Source organism: Rissa tridactyla, chromosome 13, assembly GCF_028500815.1.
Source record: "Rissa tridactyla isolate bRisTri1 chromosome 13, bRisTri1.patW.cur.20221130, whole genome shotgun sequence".
Lineage (NCBI taxonomy): Eukaryota > Metazoa > Chordata > Aves > Charadriiformes > Laridae > Rissa > Rissa tridactyla.
The window spans coordinates 17,453,129-17,471,928 of NC_071478.1; positions in this window are offsets into that span (position 1 = coordinate 17,453,129).

Consider the following 18,800-nt stretch of genomic DNA (forward strand, 5'->3'; position numbering starts at 1 on the left):
ACTTGGCGCCGCGCAGGCTCAAAAATGGCCATACAGCTGGAGATGGGTCCCCTGCCCAAGGAGCCAGCAGGGAAAACTATGCCTTGTTCTAAAGCTCTTTGGGAACCGCTTGCGTAGCCCCACAGACCTGGGGGCTGCGGGATTTCCTGCTGCCTTCAGCCTCAAAGCCACCCTTTCCCACTTGGCGCCACGCCAGGCACAAAAATGACCATGTGGCTGGAGATGGCTCCCCCGCCCAAAGAGCCAGCAGGGAAAACTATGCCTTGTTCTAAAGCTCTTTGGGAACCGCTTGCGTAGCCCCACAGACCTGGGGGCTGCAGGCTTTCCTGCTGCCTTCAGCCTCAAAACCACCCTTACCACTTGGCACTGCGCCAGGCACAAAAATGGCCTATGGCTGGACATGGGTCCCCCGCCCAAAGAGCCAGCAGGGAAAACTATGCCTTGTTTAAAAGCTCTTTGGGAACCGCTTGCGTAGCCCCACAGACCTGGGGGCTGCAGGCTTTCCTGCTGCCTTCAGCCTCGACAGCACCCTTTCCCACTTGGCACTGCGCCAGGCACAAAAATGGCCTATGGCTGGACATGGGTCCCCCGCCCAAAGAGCCAGCAGGGAAAACTATGCCTTGTTCTAAAGCTCTTTGGGAACCACTTGCGTAGCCCCACAGACCTGGGGGCTGTGGGCTTTCCTGCTGCCTTCAGCCTCGACACCACCCTTTCCCACTTGGCACCGCGCCAGGCTCAAAAATGGCCATATGGCTGGAGATGGGTCCCCTGCCCAAAGAGCCAGCAGGGAAAACTATGCCTTGTTCTAAAGCTCTTTGGGAACCGCTTGCGTAGCCGCACAGACCTGGGGGCTGCGGGCTTTGCTGCTGCCTTCAGCCTCGACACCACCCTTTCCCACTTGGCGCCGCATCAGGCACAAAAATGGCCTATGGCTGGAGATGGGTCCCATGCCCAAAGAGCCAGCAGGGAAAACTATGCCTTGTTCTAAAGCTCTTTGGGAACCGCATGCGTAGCCCCACAGACCTGGGGGCTGCAGGCTTTCCTGCTGCCTTCGGACTCAAAGCCACCCTTTCCCACTTGGCACCGCGCCAGGCACAAAAATGGCCTATGGCTGGAGATGGGTCCCATGCCCTAAGAGCCAGCTGGGAAAACTATGCCTTGTTCTAAAGCTCTTTGGGAACCACTTCCGTAGCCCCACAGAGCTGGGGGCTGCAGGCTTTGCTGCTTCCTTCAGCCTCAAAGCCACCGTTTCCCACTTGGCGACTCGCAGGCTCAAAAATGGCCATACGGCTGGAGATGGGTCCCCTGCCCAAGGAGCCAGCAGGGAAAACTATGCCTTGTTCTAAAGCTCTTTGGGAACCGCTTGCGTAGCCCCACAGACCTGGGGGCTGCGGGCTTTCCTGCTGCCTTCAGCCTCAAAGCCACCCTTTCCCACTTGGCGCCGCGCCAGGCACAAAAATGACCATATGGCTGGAGATGGCTCCCCCGCCCAAAGAGCCAGCAGGGAAAACTATGCCTTGTTCTAAAGCTCTTTGGGAACCGCTTGCGTAGCCCCACAGACCTGGGGGCTGCAGGCTTTCCTGCTGACTTCAGCCTCAAAACCACCCTTTCCCACTTGGCACTGCACCAGGCACAAAAATGGCCTATGGCTGGACATGGGTCCCCCGCCCAAAGAGCCAGCAGGGAAAACTATGCCTTGTTCTAAAGCTCTTTGGGAACCGCTTCCGTAGCCCCACAGACGTGGGGGCTGCGGGCTTTCCTGCTGCCTTCAGCCTCGACAGCACCCTTTCCCACTTGGCACCGCGCCAGGCTCAAAAATGGCCAGACGGCTGGAGATGGGTCCCCTGCCCAAAGAGCCAGCAGGGAAAACTATGCCTTGTTCTAAAGCTCTTTGGGAACCGCTTGCGTAGCCCCACAGACGTGGGGGCTGCGGGCTTTCCTGCTGCCTTCAGCCTCAAAGCCACCCTTTTCCCACTTGGCGCCTTATCAGGCACAAAAATGGCCTATCGCTGGAGATGGGTCCCCCGCCCAAAGAGCCAGCAGGGAAAACTATGCCTTGTTCTAAAGCTCTTTGGGAACCGCTTGCGTAGCCCCACAGACCTGGGGGCTGCAGGCTTTCCTGCTGCCTTCAGCCTCAAAGCCACCCTTTCCCACTTGGCGCCGCATCAGGCACAAAAATGGCCATACGGCTGGAGATGGGTCCCCCGCCCAAAGAGCCAGCAGGGAAAACTATGCCTTGTTCTAAAGCTCTTTGGGAACCGCTTGCGTAGCCCCACAGACGTGGGGGCTGTGGGCTTTCCTGCTGCCTTCAGCCTCAAAGCCACCCTTTTCCACTTGGCGCCGCGCCAGGCACAAAAATGGCCATACGGCTGGAGATGGGTCCCCCGCCCAAAGAGCCAGCAGGGAAAATTATGCCTTGTTCTAAAGCTCTTTGGGAACCACTTGCGTAGCCCCACAGACCTGGGGGCTGCAGGTTTGCTGCTGCCTTCAGCCTCGACACCACCCTTTCCCACTTGGCGCCGCGCCAGGCTCAAAAATGGCCATACGGCTGGAGGTGGGTCCCCCGCCCAAAGAGCCAGCAGGGAAAACTATGCCTTGTTCTAAAGCTCTTTGGGAACCGCATGCGTAGCCCCACAGACCTGGGGGCTGCAGGCTTTCCTGCTGCCTTCAGACTCAAAGCCACCCTTTCCCACTTGGCACCGCGCCAGGAACAAAAATGGCCTATGGCTGGAGATGGGTCCCATGCTCAAAGAGCCAGCAAGGAAAAGAATGCCTTGTTCTAAAGCTCTTTGGGAACCGCTTGCGTAGCCCCACAGACCTGGGGGCTGCAGGCTTTCCTGCTGCCTTCAGCCTCAAAACCACCCTTTCCCACTTGGCGCAGCGCCAGCCTCCAACACTTCCATATGACTGGAGACTGGTCCCACGCCCAAAGAGCCAGCAGGGAAAACTATGCCTTGTTCTAAAGCTCTTTGGGAAACGCTTGCGTAGCCCCACAGACCTGGGGGCTGCAGGCTTTCCTGCTGCCTTCAGCCTCAAAGCCACCCTTACCACTTGGCGCCGCGCCAGGCACAAATTGACATACGGCTGGAGATGGGTCCCACGCCCAAAAGCCAGCAGGGAAAACTATGCCTTGTTCTAAAGCTCTTTGGGAACCGCTTGCGTAGCCCCACAGACGTGAGGGCTGCAGGCTTTGCTGCTGCCTTCAGCCTCAAAACCCCCCTTTCCCACTACGCACCGCGCCAGACATAAAAATAGCCATACGGCTGGAGATGGGTCCCCCGCCCAAAGAGCCAGCAGGGAACACTATGCCTTGTTCTAAAGCTCTTTGGGAACCGCTTGCTTGGCCCCACATACCTGGGGGCTGCGGGCTTTCCTGCTGCCTTCAGCTTCAAAGACACCCTTTCCCACTTGGCGCCGCGCCAGGCTCAAAAATGGCCATACGGGTGGAGATGGGTCCCCCGCCCAAGGAGGCAGCAGGGAAAATTATGCCTTGTTCTAAAGCTCTTTGGGAACAGCTTGCGTAGCCCCACAGACCTGGGGGCTGCGGGCTTTGCTGCTGCCTTCAGCCTCGACACCACCCTTTCCCCCTTGGCGCCACGCCAGGCAGAAAAATGGCCTATGGCTGGAGATGGGTCCCATGCCCTAAGAGCCAGCTGGGAAAACTATGCCTTGTTCTAAAGCTCTTTGGGAACCACTTCCGTAGCCCCACAGACCTGGGGGCTGCAGGCTTTGCTGCTTCCTTCAGCCTCAAAGCCACCCTTTCCCACTTGGCGCCGCGCCAGGCTCAAAAATGGCCATACGGCTGGAGATGGGTCCCCTGCCCAAGGAGCCAGCAGGGAAAACTATGCCTTGTTCTAAAGCTCTTTGGGAACCGCTTGCGTAGCCCCACAGACCTGGGGGCTGCGGGCTTTCCTGCTGTCTTCAGCCTCAAAGCCACGCTTTCCCACTTGGCACTGCGCCAGGCACAAAAATGGCCTATGGCTGGACATGGGTCCCCCGCCCAAAGAGCCAGCAGGGAAAACTATGCCTTGTTCTAAAGCTCTTTGGGAACCGCTTGCGTAGCCCCACAGACCTGGGGGCTGCGGGCTTTGCTGCTGCATTCAGCCTTGACACCACCCTTTCCCACTTGGCGCCGCATCAGGCACAAAAATGGCCTATGGCTGGAGATGGGTCCCCTGCTCAAAGAGCCAGCAGGGAAAACTATGCCTTGTTCTAAAGCTCTTTGGGAACCGCTTGCGTAGCCCCACAGACCTGGGGGCTGCAGGCTTTCCTGCTGCCTTCAGCCTCAAAGCCACCCTTTCCCACTTGGCGCCGCATTAGGCACAAAAATGGCCATACGGCTGGAGATGGGTCCCCCGCCCTAAGAGCCAGCAGGGAAAACTATGCCTTGTTCTAAAGCTCTTTGGGAACCGCTTGCGTAGCCCCACAGACGTGGGGGCTGTGGGCTTTCCTGCTGCCTTCAGACTCGACACCACCCTTTCCCACTTGGCGCCGCGCCAGGCACAAAAATGGCCATACGGCTGGAGATATGTCCCCCGCCCAAAGAGCCAGCAGGGAAAACTATGCCTTGTTCTAAAGCTCTTTCGGAACCGCTTGCGTAGCCCCACAGACCTGGGGGCTGCAGGCTTTCCTGCTGCCTTCAGCCTCGACAACACCCTTTCCCACTTGGCGCCGCGCCAGGCACAAAAATGGCCATACGGCTGGAGATGGGTCCCACGCCCAAAAGCCAGCAGGGAAAACTATGCCTTGTTCTAAAGCTCTTTGGGAACCGCTTGCATAGCCCCACAGACGTGGGGGCTGCAGGCTTTGCTGCTGCCTTCAGCCTCAAAGCCACCCTTTCCCACTATGCACCGCGCCAGGCATAAAAATAGCCATACGGCTGGAGATGGGTCCCCCGCCCAAAGAGCCAGCAGGGAAAACTATGCCTTGTTCTAAAGCTCTTTGGGAACCGCTTGCGTAGCCCCACAGAGCTGGGGGCTGCGGGCTTTCCTGCTGCCTTCAGCCTCAAAGCCACCCTTTCCCACTTGGCGCCGTGCCAGGCACAAAAATGGCCATAGGGCTGGAGATATGTCCCCCGCCCAAAGAGCCAGCAGGGAAAACTATGCCTTGTTCTAAAGCTCTTTGGGAACCGCTTGCGTAGCCCCACAGACCTGGGGGCTGCGGGATTTCCTGCTGCCTTCAGCCTCAAAACCACCCTTTCCCACTACGCACCGCGCCAGGCACAATAATAGACATACGGTTGGAGATGGGTCCCCCGCCCAAAGAGCCAGCAGGGAAAACTATGCCTTGTTCTAAAGCTCTTTGGGAACCGCATGCGTAGCCCCACAGACCTGGGGGCTGCAGGCTTTCCTGCTGCCTTCAGCCTCGACAGCACCCTTTCCCACGTGGCGCCGCGCCAGGCTCAAAAATGGCCATACGGCTGGAGATGGGTCCCCCGCCCAAGGAGGCAGCAGGGAAAACTATGCCTTGTTCTAAAGCTCTTTGGGAACCGCATGCGTAGCCCCACAGACCTGGGGGCTGCAGGCTTTCCTGCTGCCTTCAGCCTCGACACCACCCTTTCCCACTTGGCACCGCGCCAGGCACAAAAATGGCCTATGGCTGGAGATGGGTCCCATGCCAAAGAGCCAGCAAGGAAAACAATGACTTGTTCTAAAGCTCTTTGGGAACCGCTTGCGTAGCCCCACAGACCTGGGGGCTGCAGGCTTTCCTGCTGCCTTCAGCCTCAAAGCCACCCTTACCACTTGGCGCCGCATCAGGCACAAAAATGGCCATACGGCTGGAGATGGGTCCCATGCCCTAAGAGCCAGCAAGGAAAACTATGCCTTGTTCTAAAGCTCTTTGGGAACCGCATGCGTAGCCCCACAGACCTGGGGGCTGCAGGCTTTCCTGCTGCCTTCAGCCTCGACAGCACCCTTTCCCACTTGGCGCCGCGCCAGGCTCAAAAATGGCCATACGGCTGGAGATGGGTCCCCCGCCCAAGGAGGCAGCAGGGAAAACTATGCCTTGTTCTAAAGCTCTTTGGGAACAGCTTGCGTAGCCCCACAGACCTGGGGGCTGCAGGCTTTCCTGCTGCCTTCAGACTCAAAGCCACCCTTTCCCACTTGGCACCGCGCCAGACACAAAAATGGCCATACGGCTGGAGATGGCTCCCCCGCCGAAGGAGCCAGCAGGGAAAACTATGCCTTATTCTAAAGCTCTTTGGGAACCGCTTGCGTAGCCCCACAGACGTGCGGGCTGCGGGCTTTCCTGCTGCCTTCGGCCTCGACACCACCCTTTCCCACTTGGCGCCGCGCTAGGCACAAAAATGTCCTATGGCTGGAGATGGGTCCCCCGCCCAAAGAGCCAGCAGGGAAAACTATGCCTTGTTCTAAAGCTCTTTGGGAACCGCATGCGTAGCCCCACAGACCTGGGGGCTGCAGGCTTTCCTGCTGCCTTCGGACTCAAAGCCACCCTTTCCCACTTGGCACCGCGCCAGGCACAAAAATGGCCTATGGCTGGAGATGGGTCCCATGCCCTAAGAGCCAGCTGGGAAAACTATGCCTTGTTCTAAAGCTCTTTGGGAACCACTTCCGTAGCCCCACAGACATGGGGGCTGCAGGCTTTGCTGCTTCCTTCAGCCTCAAAGCCACCCTTTCCCACTTGGCGCCGCGCAGGCTCAAAAATGGCCATACAGCTGGAGATGGGTCCCCTGCCCAAGGAGCCAGCAGGGAAAACTATGCCTTGTTCTAAAGCTCTTTGGGAACCGCTTGCGTAGCCCCACAGACCTGTGGGCTGCGGGCTTTCCTGCTGCCTTCAGCCTCAAAGCCACCCTTTCCCACTTGGCGCCACGCCAGGCACAAAAATGACCATGTGGCTGGAGATGGCTCCCCCGCCCAAAGAGCCAGCAGGGAAAACTATGCCTTGTTCTAAAGCTCTTTGGGAACCGCTTGCGTAGCCCCACAGACCTGGGGGCTGCAGGCTTTCCTGCTGCCTTCAGCCTCAAAACCACCCTTACCACTTGGCACTGCGCCAGGCACAAAAATGGCCTATGGCTGGACATGGGTCCCCCGCCCAAAGAGCCAGCAGGGAAAACTATGCCTTGTTTAAAAGCTCTTTGGGAACCGCTTGCGTAGCCCCACAGACCTGGGGGCTGCAGGCTTTCCTGCTGCCTTCAGCCTCGACAGCACCCTTTCCCAATTGGCACTGCGCCAGGCACAAAAATGGCCTATGGCTGGACATGGGTCCCCCGCCCAAAGAGCCAGCAGGGAAAACTATGCCTTGTTCTAAAGCTCTTTGGGAACCGCTTGCGTAGCCCCACAGACCTGGGGGCTGTGGGCTTTCCTGCTGCCTTCAGCCTCGACACCACCCTTTCCCACTTGGCACCGCGCCAGGCTCAAAAATGGCCATATGGCTGGAGATGGGTCCCCTGCCCAAAGAGCCAGCAGGGAAAACTATGCCTTGTTCTAAAGCTCTTTGGGAACCGCTTGCGTAGCCGCACAGACCTGGGGGCTGCAGGCTTTGCTGCTGCCTTCAGCCTCGACACCACCCTTTCCCACTTGGCGCCGCATCAGGCACAAAAATGGCCTATGGCTGGAGATGGGTCCCATGCCCAAAGAGCCAGCAGGGAAAACTATGCCTTGTTCTAAAGCTCTTTGGGAACCGCATGCGTAGCCCCACAGACCTGGGGGCTGCAGGCTTTCCTGCTGCCTTCGGACTCAAAGCCACCCTTTCCCACTTGGCACCGCGCCAGGCACAAAAATGGCCTATGGCTGGAGATGGGTCCCATGCCCTAAGAGCCAGCTGGGAAAACTATGCCTTGTTCTAAAGCTCTTTGGGAACCACTTCCGTAGCCCCACAGAGCTGGGGGCTGCAGGCTTTGCTTCTTCCTTCAGCCTCAAAGCCACCGTTTCCCACTTGGCGCCGCGCAGGCTCAAAAATGGCCATACGGCTGGAGATGGGTCCCCTGCCCAAGGAGCCAGCAGGGAAAACTATGCCTTGTTCTAAAGCTCTTTGGGAACCGCTTGCGTAGCCCCACAGACCTGGGGGCTGCAGGCTTTCCTGCTGACTTCAGCCTCAAAACCACCCTTTCCCACTTGGCACTGCACCAGGCACAAAAATGGCCTATGGCTGGACATGGGTCCCCCGCCCAAAGAGCCAGCAGGGAAAACTATGCCTTGTTCTAAAGCTCTTTGGGAACCGCTTCCGTAGCCCCACAGACCTGGGGACTGCGGGCTTTCCTGCTGCCTTCAGCCTCGACAGCACCCTTTCCCACTTGGCACCGCGCCAGGCTCAAAAATGGCCAGACGGCTGGAGATGGGTCCCCTGCCCAAAGAGCCAGCAGGGAAAACTATGCCTTGTTCTAAAGCTCTTTGGGAACCGCTTGCGTAGCCCCACAGACGTGGGGGCTGTGGGCTTTCCTGCTGCCTTCAGCCTCAAAGCCACCCTTTTCCCACTTGGCGCCTTATCAGGCACAAAAATGGCCTATCGCTGGAGATGGGTCCCCCGCCCAAAGAGCCAGCAGGGAAAACTATGCCTTGTTCTAAAGCTCTTTGGGAACCGCTTGCGTAGCCCCACAGACCTGGGGGCTGCAGGCTTTCCTGCTGCCTTCAGCCTCAAAGCCACCCTTTCCCACTTGGCGCCGCATCAGGCACAAAAATGGCCATACGGCTGGAGATGGGTCCCCCGCCCAAAGAGCCAGCAGGGAAAACTATGCCTTGTTCTAAAGCTCTTTGGGAACCGCTTGCGTAGCCCCACAGACGTGGGGGCTGTGGGCTTTCCTGCTGCCTTCAGCCTCAAAGCCACCCTTTTCCACTTGGCGCCGCGCCAGGCACAAAAATGGCCATACGGCTGGAGATGGGTCCCCCGCCCAAAGAGCCAGCAGGGAAAATTATGCCTTGTTCTAAAGCTCTTTGGGAACCACTTGCGTAGCCCCACAGACCTGGGGGCTGCAGGTTTGCTGCTGCCTTCAGCCTCGACACCACCCTTTCCCACTTGGCGCCGCGCCAGGCTCAAAAATGGCCATACGGCTGGAGGTGGGTCCCCCGCCCAAAGAGCCAGCAGGGAAAACTATGCCTTGTTCTAAAGCTCTTTGGGAACCGCATGCGTAGCCCCACAGACCTGGGGGCTGCAGGCTTTCCTGCTGCCTTCAGACTCAAAGCCACCCTTTCCCACTTGGCACCGCGCCAGGAACAAAAATGGCCTATGGCTGGAGATGGGTCCCATGCTCAAAGAGCCAGCAAGGAAAAGAATGCCTTGTTCTAAAGCTCTTTGGGAACCGCTTGCGTAGCCCCACAGACCTGGGGGCTGCAGGCTTTCCTGCTGCCTTCAGCCTCAAAACCACCCTTTCCCACTTGGCGCAGCGCCAGCCTCCAACACTTCCATATGACTGGAGACTGGTCCCACGCCCAAAGAGCCAGCAGGGAAAATTATGCCTTGTTCTAAAGCTCTTTGGGAACCGCTTGTGTAGCCCCACAGACCTGTGGCTGCGGGCTTTCCTGCTGCCTTCAGCCTCAAAGCCACCCTTTCCCACTTGGCGCCGCGCCAGGCTCAAAAATGGCCATACGGCTGGAGGTGGGTCCCCCGCCCAAAGAGCCAGCAGGGAAAACTATGCCTTGTTCTAAAGCTCTTTGGGAACCGCTTGCGTAGCCCCACAGACCTGGGGGCTGCAGGCTTTCCTGCTGCCTTCAGCCTCAAAGCCACCCTTTCCCACTGGCACCGCGCCAGGCACAAAAATGGCCTATGGCTGGAGATGGGTCCCATGCTGAAAGAGCCAGCAAGGAAAAGAATGCCTTGTTCTAAAGCTCTTTGGGAACCGCTTGCGCAGCCCCACAGACCTGGGGGCTGCAGGCTTTCCTGCTGCATTCAGCCTCAAAACCACCCTTTCCCACTTGGTGCCGCGCCAGGCACAAAAATGGCCATACGGCTGGAGATGGGTCCCCTGCCCAAGGAGCCAGCTGGGAAAACTATGCCTTGTTCTAAACCCCTTTGGGAACCGCTTGCTTGGCCCCACATACCTGGAGGCTGCGGGCTTTCCTGCTGCCTTCAGCCTCAAAGCCACCCTTTCCCACTTGGCACCGCGCCAGGCACAGAAATGGCCATACGGCTGGAGATGGGTCCCACGCCCAAAAGCCAGCAGGGAAAACTATGCCTTGTTCTAAAGCTCTTTGGGAACCGCTAGCTTGGCCCCACATACCTGGGGGCTGCAGGCTTTCCTGCTGCCTTCAGCCTCGACACCACCCTTTCCCACTTGGCGCCACGCCAGGCACAAAAATGGCCTATGGCTGGAGATGGGTCCCCCGCCCAAGGAGGCAGCAGGGAAAACTATGCCTTGTTCTAAAGCTCTTTGGGAATAGCTTGCGTAGCCCCACAGACCTGGGGACTGCGGGCTTTCCTGCTGCCTTCAGCCTCGACACCACCCTTTCCCACTTGGCGCCACGCCAGGCACAAAAATGGCCTATGGCTGGAGATGGGTCCCATGCCCTAAGAGCCAGCAGGGAAAACTATGCCTTGTTCTAAAGCATTTTGGGAACCACTTCCGTAGCCCCACAGAGCTGGGGGCTGCAGGCTTTGCTGCTTCCTTCAGCCTCAAAGCCACCCTTTCCCACTTGGCGCCGCGCCAGGCTCAAAAATGGCCATACGGCTGGAGATGGGTCCCCTGCCCAAGGAGCCAGCAGGGAAAACTATGCCTTGTTCTAAAGCTCTTTGGGAACCGCTTGCGTAGCCCCACAGACCTGGGGGCTGCGGGCTTTCCTCCTGCCTTCAGCCTCAAAGCCACCCTTTCCCACTTGGCGCCGCGCCAGGCACAAAAATGGCCATACGGCTGGAGATGGGTCCCCCGCCCTAAGAGCCAGCAGGGAAAACTATGCCTTTTTCTAAAGCTCTTTGGGAACCGCTTGCGTAGCCCCACAGACGTGGGGGCTGTGGGCTTTCCTGCTGCCTTCAGACTCGACACCACCCTTTCCCACTTGGCGCCGTGCCAGGCACATAAATGGCCATACGGCTGGAGATGGGTCCCCCGCCCAAAGAGCCAGCAGGGAAAACTATGCCTTGTTCTAAAGCTCTTTGGGAACCGCTTGCGTAGCCCCACATACCTGGGGGCTGCAGGCTTTCCTGCTGCCTTCAGCCTCAAAGCCACCCTTTCCCACTTGGCGCCGCATCAGGCACAAAAATGGCCATACGGCTGGAGATGGGTCCCCCGCCCTAAGAGCCAGCAGGGAAAACTATGCCTTTTTCTAAAGCTCTTTGGGAACCGCTTGCGTAGCCCCACAGACGTGGGGGCTGTGGGCTTTCCTGCTGCCTTCAGACTCGACACCACCCTTTCCCACTTGGCGCCGTGCCAGGCACATAAATGGCCATACGGCTGGAGATGGGTCCCCCGCCCAAAGAGCCAGCAGGGAAAACTATGCCTTGTTCTAAAGCTCTTTGGGAACCACTTGCGTAGCCCCACAGACCTGGGGGCTGCAGGCGTTCCTGCTGCCTTCAGCCTCGACAACACCCTTTCCCACTTGGCGCCGCGCCAGGCTCAAAAATGGCCATACGGCTGGAGATGGGTCCCCCGCCCTAAGAGCCAGCAGGGAAAACTATGCCTTGTTCTAAAGCTCTTTGGGAACCGCTTGCGTAGCCCCACAGACCTGGGGGCTGCGGGCTTTGCTGCTGCCTTCAGCCTCGACACCACCCTTTCCCACTTGGCGCCGCGCCAGGCACAAAAATGGCCATACGGCTGGAGATGGGTCCCACGCCCAAAAGCCAGCAGGGAAAACTATGCCTTGTTCTAAAGCTCTTTGGGAACCGCTTGCGTAGCCCCACAGACCTGGGGGCTGCAGGCTTTGCTGCTGCCTTCAGCCTCAAAGCCACCCTTTTCCACTATGCACCGCGCCAGGCATAAAAATAGCCATACGACTGGAGATGGGTCCCCCGCCCAAAGAGCCAGCAGGGAAAATTATGCCTTGTTCTAAAGCTCTTTGGGAACCGCTTGCGTAGCCCCACAGACGTGGGGGCTGCGGGCTTTCCTGCTGCCTTCAGCCTCGACAGCACCCTTTCCCACTTGGCGCCGCGCCAGGCTCAAAAATGGCCATACGGCTGGAGATGGGTCCCCTGCCCAAGGAGCCAGCAGGGAAAACTATGCCTTGTTCTAAAGCTCTTTGGGAACAGCTTGCGTAGCCCCACAGACGTGGGGGCTGCGGGCTTTCCTGCTGCCTTCAGCCTCGACACCACCCTTTCCCACGTGGCGCCGCGCCAGGCACAAAAATGGCCATACGGCTGGAGATGGGTCCCCCGCCCAAAGAGCCAGCAGGGAAAACTATGCCTTGTTCTAAAGCTCTTTGGGAACCGCTTGCGTAGCCCCACAGACCTGGGGGCTGCAGGCTTTCCTGCTGCCTTCAGACTCAAAGCCACCCTTTCCCACTTGGCACCGCGCCAGGCACAAAAATGGCCTATGGCTGGAGATGGGTCCCATGCCCTAAGAGCCAGCAGGGAAAACTATGCCTTGTTCTAAAGCTCTTTGGGAACCGCTTGCGTAGCCCCACAGACCTGGGGGCTGCGGGCTTTGCTGCTGCCTTCAGCCTCGACACCACCCTTTCCCACTTGGTGCCGCGCCAGGCACAAAAATGGCCATACGGTTGGAGATGGGTCCCCCGCCCAAAGAGCCAGCAGGGAAAACTATGCCTTGTTCTAAAGCTCTTTGGGAACCGCTTGCGTAGCCCCACAGACCTGGGGGCTGCAGGCTTTCCTGCTGCCTTCAGCCTCGACACCACCCTTTCCCACTTGGCGTTGCGCGAGACACAAATATGGCCATACGGCTGGAGATGGGTCTCCCGCACAAAGAGCCATCAGGAAAACTATGCCTTGTTCTAAAGCTCTTTGGGAACAGTTGCTTGGCCCCACAGACGTGGGGGCTGCAGGCTTTGCTGCTGCCTTCAGCCTCGACACCACCCTTTCCCACTTGGCGCCGCATCAGGCACATAAACGGCCATCCGGCCGGAGATGGGTCTCACTCCCAAAGAGCCAGTAGGAAAAAAATATGCCTTGTTCTAAAGCTCTTTGGGAACCGCTTGCGTAGCCCCACAGACCTGGGGGCTGCGGGCTTTCCTCCTGCCTTCAGCCTCGACACCACCCTTTCCCACTTGGCGCCGTGTCAGTCACATAAATGGCCATACGGTTGGAGATGGGTCCCACGCCCAAAGAGCCAGCAGGGAAAATTATGCCTTGTTCTAAAGCTCTTTGGGAACCGCTTGCATAGCCCCACAGACCTGGGGGCTGCAGGCTTTCCTGCTGCCTTCAACCTCAACAACACCCTTTCCCACTTGCGCTGCGCCAGGCACAAAAATGGCCTATGGCTGGAGATGGGTCCTATGCCCTAAGAGCCAGCAGGGAAAACTATGCCTTGTTCTAAAGCTCTTTGGGAACCGCTTGCGTAGCCCCACAGACCTGGGGGCTGCAGGCTTTCCTGCTGCCTTCAGCCTCGACACCACCCTTTCCCACTTGGCGCGGCGCCAGGCACAAAAATGGCCATATGGCTGGAGATGGGTCCCCTGCCCAAGGAGCCAGCAGGGAAAACTATGCCTTGTTCTAAAGCTCTTTGGGAACCGCTTGCTTGGCCCCACAGACCTGGTGGCTGCAGGCTTTGCTGCTGCCTTCAGCCTCGACACCACCCTTTCCCACTTGGCGCCGCGCCAGGCACAAAAATGGCCATATGGCTGGAGATGGGTCCCCCGCCCAAAGAGCCAGCAGGGAAAACTATGCCTTGTTCTAAAGCTCTTTGGGAACCGCTTGCGTAGCCCCACAGACCTGGGGGCTGCAAGCTTTCCTGCTGCCTTCAGCCTCGACACCACCCTTTCCCACCTGGCGCCGCGCCAGGCACAAAAATGGCCATATGGCTGGAGATGGGTCCCCTGCTCAAAGAGCCAGCAGGGAAAACTCTGCCTTGTTCTAAAGCTCTTTGGGAACCGCTTGCGTAGCCCCACAGACGTGGGGGCTGCAGGCTTTCCTGCTGCCTTCAGCCTCAAAACCATCCTTTCCCACTTGGCGCCGCGCCAGCCTCCAACACTTCCATATGACTGGAGACTGGTCCCACGCCCAAAGAGCCAGCAGGGAAAACTATGCCTTGTTCTAAAGCTCTTTAGGAACTGCTTGCGTAGCCCGACAGACCTGGGGGCTGCGGGCTTTCCTGCTGCCTTCAGCCTCAAAACCACCCTTTCCCACTTGGCGCCGCGCCAGGCACAAATTGACATATGGCTGGAGATGGGTCCCCCGCCCAAAGAGCCAGCAGGGAAAACTATGCCTTGTTCTAAAGCTCTTTAGGAACCGCTTGCATAGCCCCACAGACCTGGGGGCTGCAGGCTTTCCTGCTGCCTTCAGCCTCGACAGCACCCTTTACCACTTGGCGCCGCGCCAGGCACAAAAATGGCCATACGGCTGGAGATGGGTCCCCTGCCCAAGGAGGCAGCAGGGAAAACTATGCCTTGTTCTAAAGCTCTTTGGGAACCGCATGCGTAGCCCCACAGACCTGGGGGCTGCAGGCTTTCCTGCTGCCTTCAGCCTCAAAGCCACCCTTTCCCACTTGGCACCGTGCCAGGCACAAAAATGGCCTATGGCTGGAGATGGGTCCCATGCCCTAAGAGCCAGCAGGGAAAACTATGCCTTGTTCTAAAGCTCTTTGGGAACCACTTCCGTAGCCCCACAGAGCTGGGGGCTGCGGGCTTTCCTGCTGCCTTCAGCCTCGACACCACCCTTTCCCACTTGGCGCCGCGCCAGTCTCAAAAATGGCCATACGGCTGGAGATGGGTCCCCCGCCCAAGGAGCCAGCAGGGAAAACTATGCCTTGTTCTAAAGCTCTTTGGGAAACGCTTGCGTGGCCCCACAGACCTGGGGGCTGCAGGCTTTGCTGCTGCCTTCAGCCTCGACACCACCCTTTCCCACTTGGCGCCGCGCCAGGCACAAAAATGGCCTATGGCTGGAGATGGGTCCCCCGCCCAAAGAGCCAGCAGGGAAAACTATGCCTTGTTCTAAAGCTCTTTGGGAACCGCTTGCGTAGCCCCACAGACCTGGGGGCTGCGGGCTTTCCTGCTGCCTTCAGCCTCAACAACACCCTTTCCCACTTGGCGCCGCGCCAGGCACAAAAATGGCCTATGGCTAGAGATGGGTCCCACGCCCAAAGAGTCATCAGGGAAAACTATGCCTTGATCTAAAGCTCTTTGGGAAACGCTTGCGTAGCCCCACAGACCTGGGGGCTGCAGGCTTTGCTGCTGCCTTCAGCCTCGACACCACCCTTTCCCACTTGGCGCCGAGCCTGGCACAAAAATGGCCATATGGCTGGAGATGGGTCCCCTGCCCAAGGAGCCAGCAGCGAAAACTATGCCTTGTTCTAAAGCACTTTGGGAACCGCTTGCATAGCCCCACAGACCTGGGGGCTGCAGGCTTTGCTGCTGCCTTCAGCCTCGACACCACCCTTTCCCACTTGGCGCCGCGCCAGGCACAAAAATGGCCATATGGCTGGAGATGGGTCCCCCGCCCAAAGAGCCAGCAGGGAAAACTATGCCTTGTTCTAAAGCTCTTTGGGAACCGCTTGCGTAGCCCCACAGACCTGGGGGCTGCAAGCTTTCCTGCTGCCTTCAGCCTCGACACCACCCTTTCCCACTTGGCGCCGCGCCAGGCACAAAAATGGCCATATGGCTGGAGATGGGTCCCCTGCTCAAAGAGCCAGCAGGGAAAACTATGCCTTGTTCTAAAGCTCTTTGGGAACCGCTTGCGTAGCCCCACAGACGTGGGGGCTGCAGGCTTTCCTGCTGCCTTCAGCCTCAAAACCATCCTTTCCCACTTGGCGCCGCGCCAGCCTCCAACACTTCCATATGACTGGAGACCGGTCCCACGCCCAAAGAGCCAGCAGGGAAAACTATGCCTTGTTCTAAAGCTCTTTAGGAACCGCTTGCGTAGCCCCACAGACCTGGGGGCTGCGGGCTTTGCTGCTGCCTTCAGCCTCAAAACCACCCTTTCCCACTATGCACCGCGCCAGGCAGAAATTGACATATGGCTGGAGATGGGTCCCCCGCCCAAAGAGCCAGCAGGGAAAACTATGCCTTGTTATAAAGCTCTTTAGGAACCGCTTGCGTAGCCCCACAGACCTGGGGGCTGCAGGCTTTCCTGCTGCCTTCAGCCTCGACAGCACCCTTTCCCACTTGGCGCCGCGCCAGGCACAAAAATGGCCATATGTCTGGAGATGGGTCCCCTGCCCAAGGAGCCAGCAGGGAAAACTATGCCTTGTTCTAAAGCTCTTTGGGAACAGCTTGCGTAGCCCCACAGACCTTGAGGCTGTGGGCTTTCCTGCTGCCTTCAGCCTCGACACCACCCTTTCCCACTTGGCGCCGCGCCAGGCACAAAAATGGCCATACGGCTGGAGATGGGTCCCCCGCCCAAAGAGCCAGCAGGGAAAACTATGCCTTGTTCTAAAGCTCTTTGGGAACCGCATGCGTAGCCCCACAGACCTGGGGCCTGCAGGCTTTCCTGCTGCCTTCAGCCTCGACACCACCCTTTCCCACTTGGCACCGCGCCAGGCACAAAAATGGCCTATGGCTGGAGATGGGTCCCATGCCCTAAGAGCCAGCTGGGAAAACTATGCCTTGTTCTAAAGCTCTTTGGGAACCACTTCCGTAGCCGCACAGAGCTGGGGGCTGTGGGATTTGCTGCTTCCTTCAGCATCAAAGCCACCCTTTCCCACTTGGCTCCGCGCCAGGCTCAAAAATGGCCATACGGCTGGAGATGGGTCCCCTGCCCAAGGAGCCAGCAGGGAAAACTATGCCTTGTTCTAAAGCTCTTTGGGAACCGCTTGCGTAGCCCCACAGACCTGGGGGGTGCGGGCTTTCCTGCTGCCTTCAGCCTCAAAGCCACCCTTTCCCACTTGGCGCCGCATCAGGCACAAAAATGGCCTATGGCTGGAGATGGGTCCCATGCCCAAAGTGTCAGTAAGGAAAACTATGCCTTGTTCTTAATCTCTTTGGGAACCGCTTGCGTAGCCCCACAGACCTGGGGGCTGCAGGCTTTGCTGCTGCCTTCAGCCTCGACACCACCCTTTCCCACTTGGCGACGCGCGAGACACAAAAATGGCCTATGGCTGGAGATGGGTCCCATGCCCAAAGAGCCATCAGGAAAGCTATGCCTTGTTCTAAAGCTCTTTGGGAACAGCTTGCTTGGCCCCAGAGACCCGGGGGCTGCAGGCTTTGCTGCTGCCTTCAGCCTCGACACCACCCTTTCCCACTTGGCGCCGCATCAGGCACAAAAATGGCCATACGGCTGGAGATGGGTGTCACGCCCAAAGAGCCAGCAGGGAAAACTATGCCTTGTTCTAAAGCTCTTTGGGAACCGCTTGCGTAGCCCCACAGACATGGGGGCTGCAGGCTTTCCTGCTGCCTTCAGCCTCGACACCACCCTTTCCCACTACGCACCGCGCCAGGCATAAAAATAGCCATACGACTGGAGATGGGTCCCCCGCCCAAAGAGCCGGGACGGAAAACTATGCCTTGTTCTAAAGCTCTTTGGGAACCGCTTGCGTAGCCCCACAGACCTGGGGGCTGCGGGCTTTGCTGCTGCCTTCAGCCTCGACACCACCCTTTCCCACTTGGCGCCGCGCCAGTCTCAAAAATGGCCATACGGCTGGAGATGTGTCCCCCGCCCAAGGAGGCAGCAGGGAAAACTATGCCTTGTTCTAAAGCTCTTTGGGAAACGCTTACGTGGCCCCACAGACCTGGGGCTGCAGGCTTTGCTGCTGCCTTCAGCCTCGACACCACCCTTTCCCACTTGGCGCCGCGCCAGGCTCAAAAATGGCCATACGGCTGGAGATGGGTCCCCCGCCCAAAGAGCCAGCAGGGAAAACTATGCCTTGTTCTAAAGCTCTTTGGGAACCGCATGCGTAGCCCCACAGACCTGGGGCCTGCAGGCTTTCCTGCTGCCTTCAGCCTCGACACCACCCTTTCCCACTTGGCGCCGCGCCTGGCACATAAATGGCCATATGGCTGGAGATGGGTCCCCTGCCCAAGGAGCCAGCAGGGAAAACTATGCCTTGTTCTAAAGCTCTTTGGGAACCGCTTGCTTGGCCCCACAGACCTGGTGGCTGCAGGCTTTGCTGCTGCCTTCAGCCTCGACACCACCCTTTCCCACTTGGCGCCGTGCCAGGCCCAAAAATGGCCATATGGCTGGAGATGTGTCCCCCGCCCAAAGAGCCAGCAGGGAAAACTATGCCTTGTTCTAAAGCTCTTTGGGAACCGCTTGCGTAGCCCCACAGACCTGGGGGCTGCAGGCTTTCCTGCTGCCTTCAGCCTCGACACCACCCTTTCCCACTTGGCGCCGCGCCAGGCACAAAAATGGCCATATGGCTGGAGATGGGTCCCCTGCTCAAAGAGCCAGCAGGGAAAACTATGCCTTGTTCTAAAGCTCTTTGGGAACCGCTTGCGTAGCCCCACAGACGTGGGGGCTGCAGGCTTTCCTGCTGCCTTCAGCCTCAAAACCTTCCTTTCCCACTTGGCGCCGCGCCAGCCTCCAACACTTCCATATGACTGGAGACTGGTCCCACGCCCAAAGAGCCAGCAGGGAAAACTATGCGTTGTTCTAAAGCTCTTTAGGAACCGCTTGCATAGCCCCACAGACCTGGGGGCTGCAGGCTTTGCTGCTGCCTTCAGCCTCAAAACCACCCTTTCCCACTTGGCGCCGCGCCAGGCACAAATTGACATATGGCTGGAGATGGGTCCCCCGCCCAAAGAGCCAGCAGGGAAAACTATGCCTTGTTCTAAAGCTCTTTGGGAACCGCTTGCGTAGCCCCACAGACCTGGGGGCTG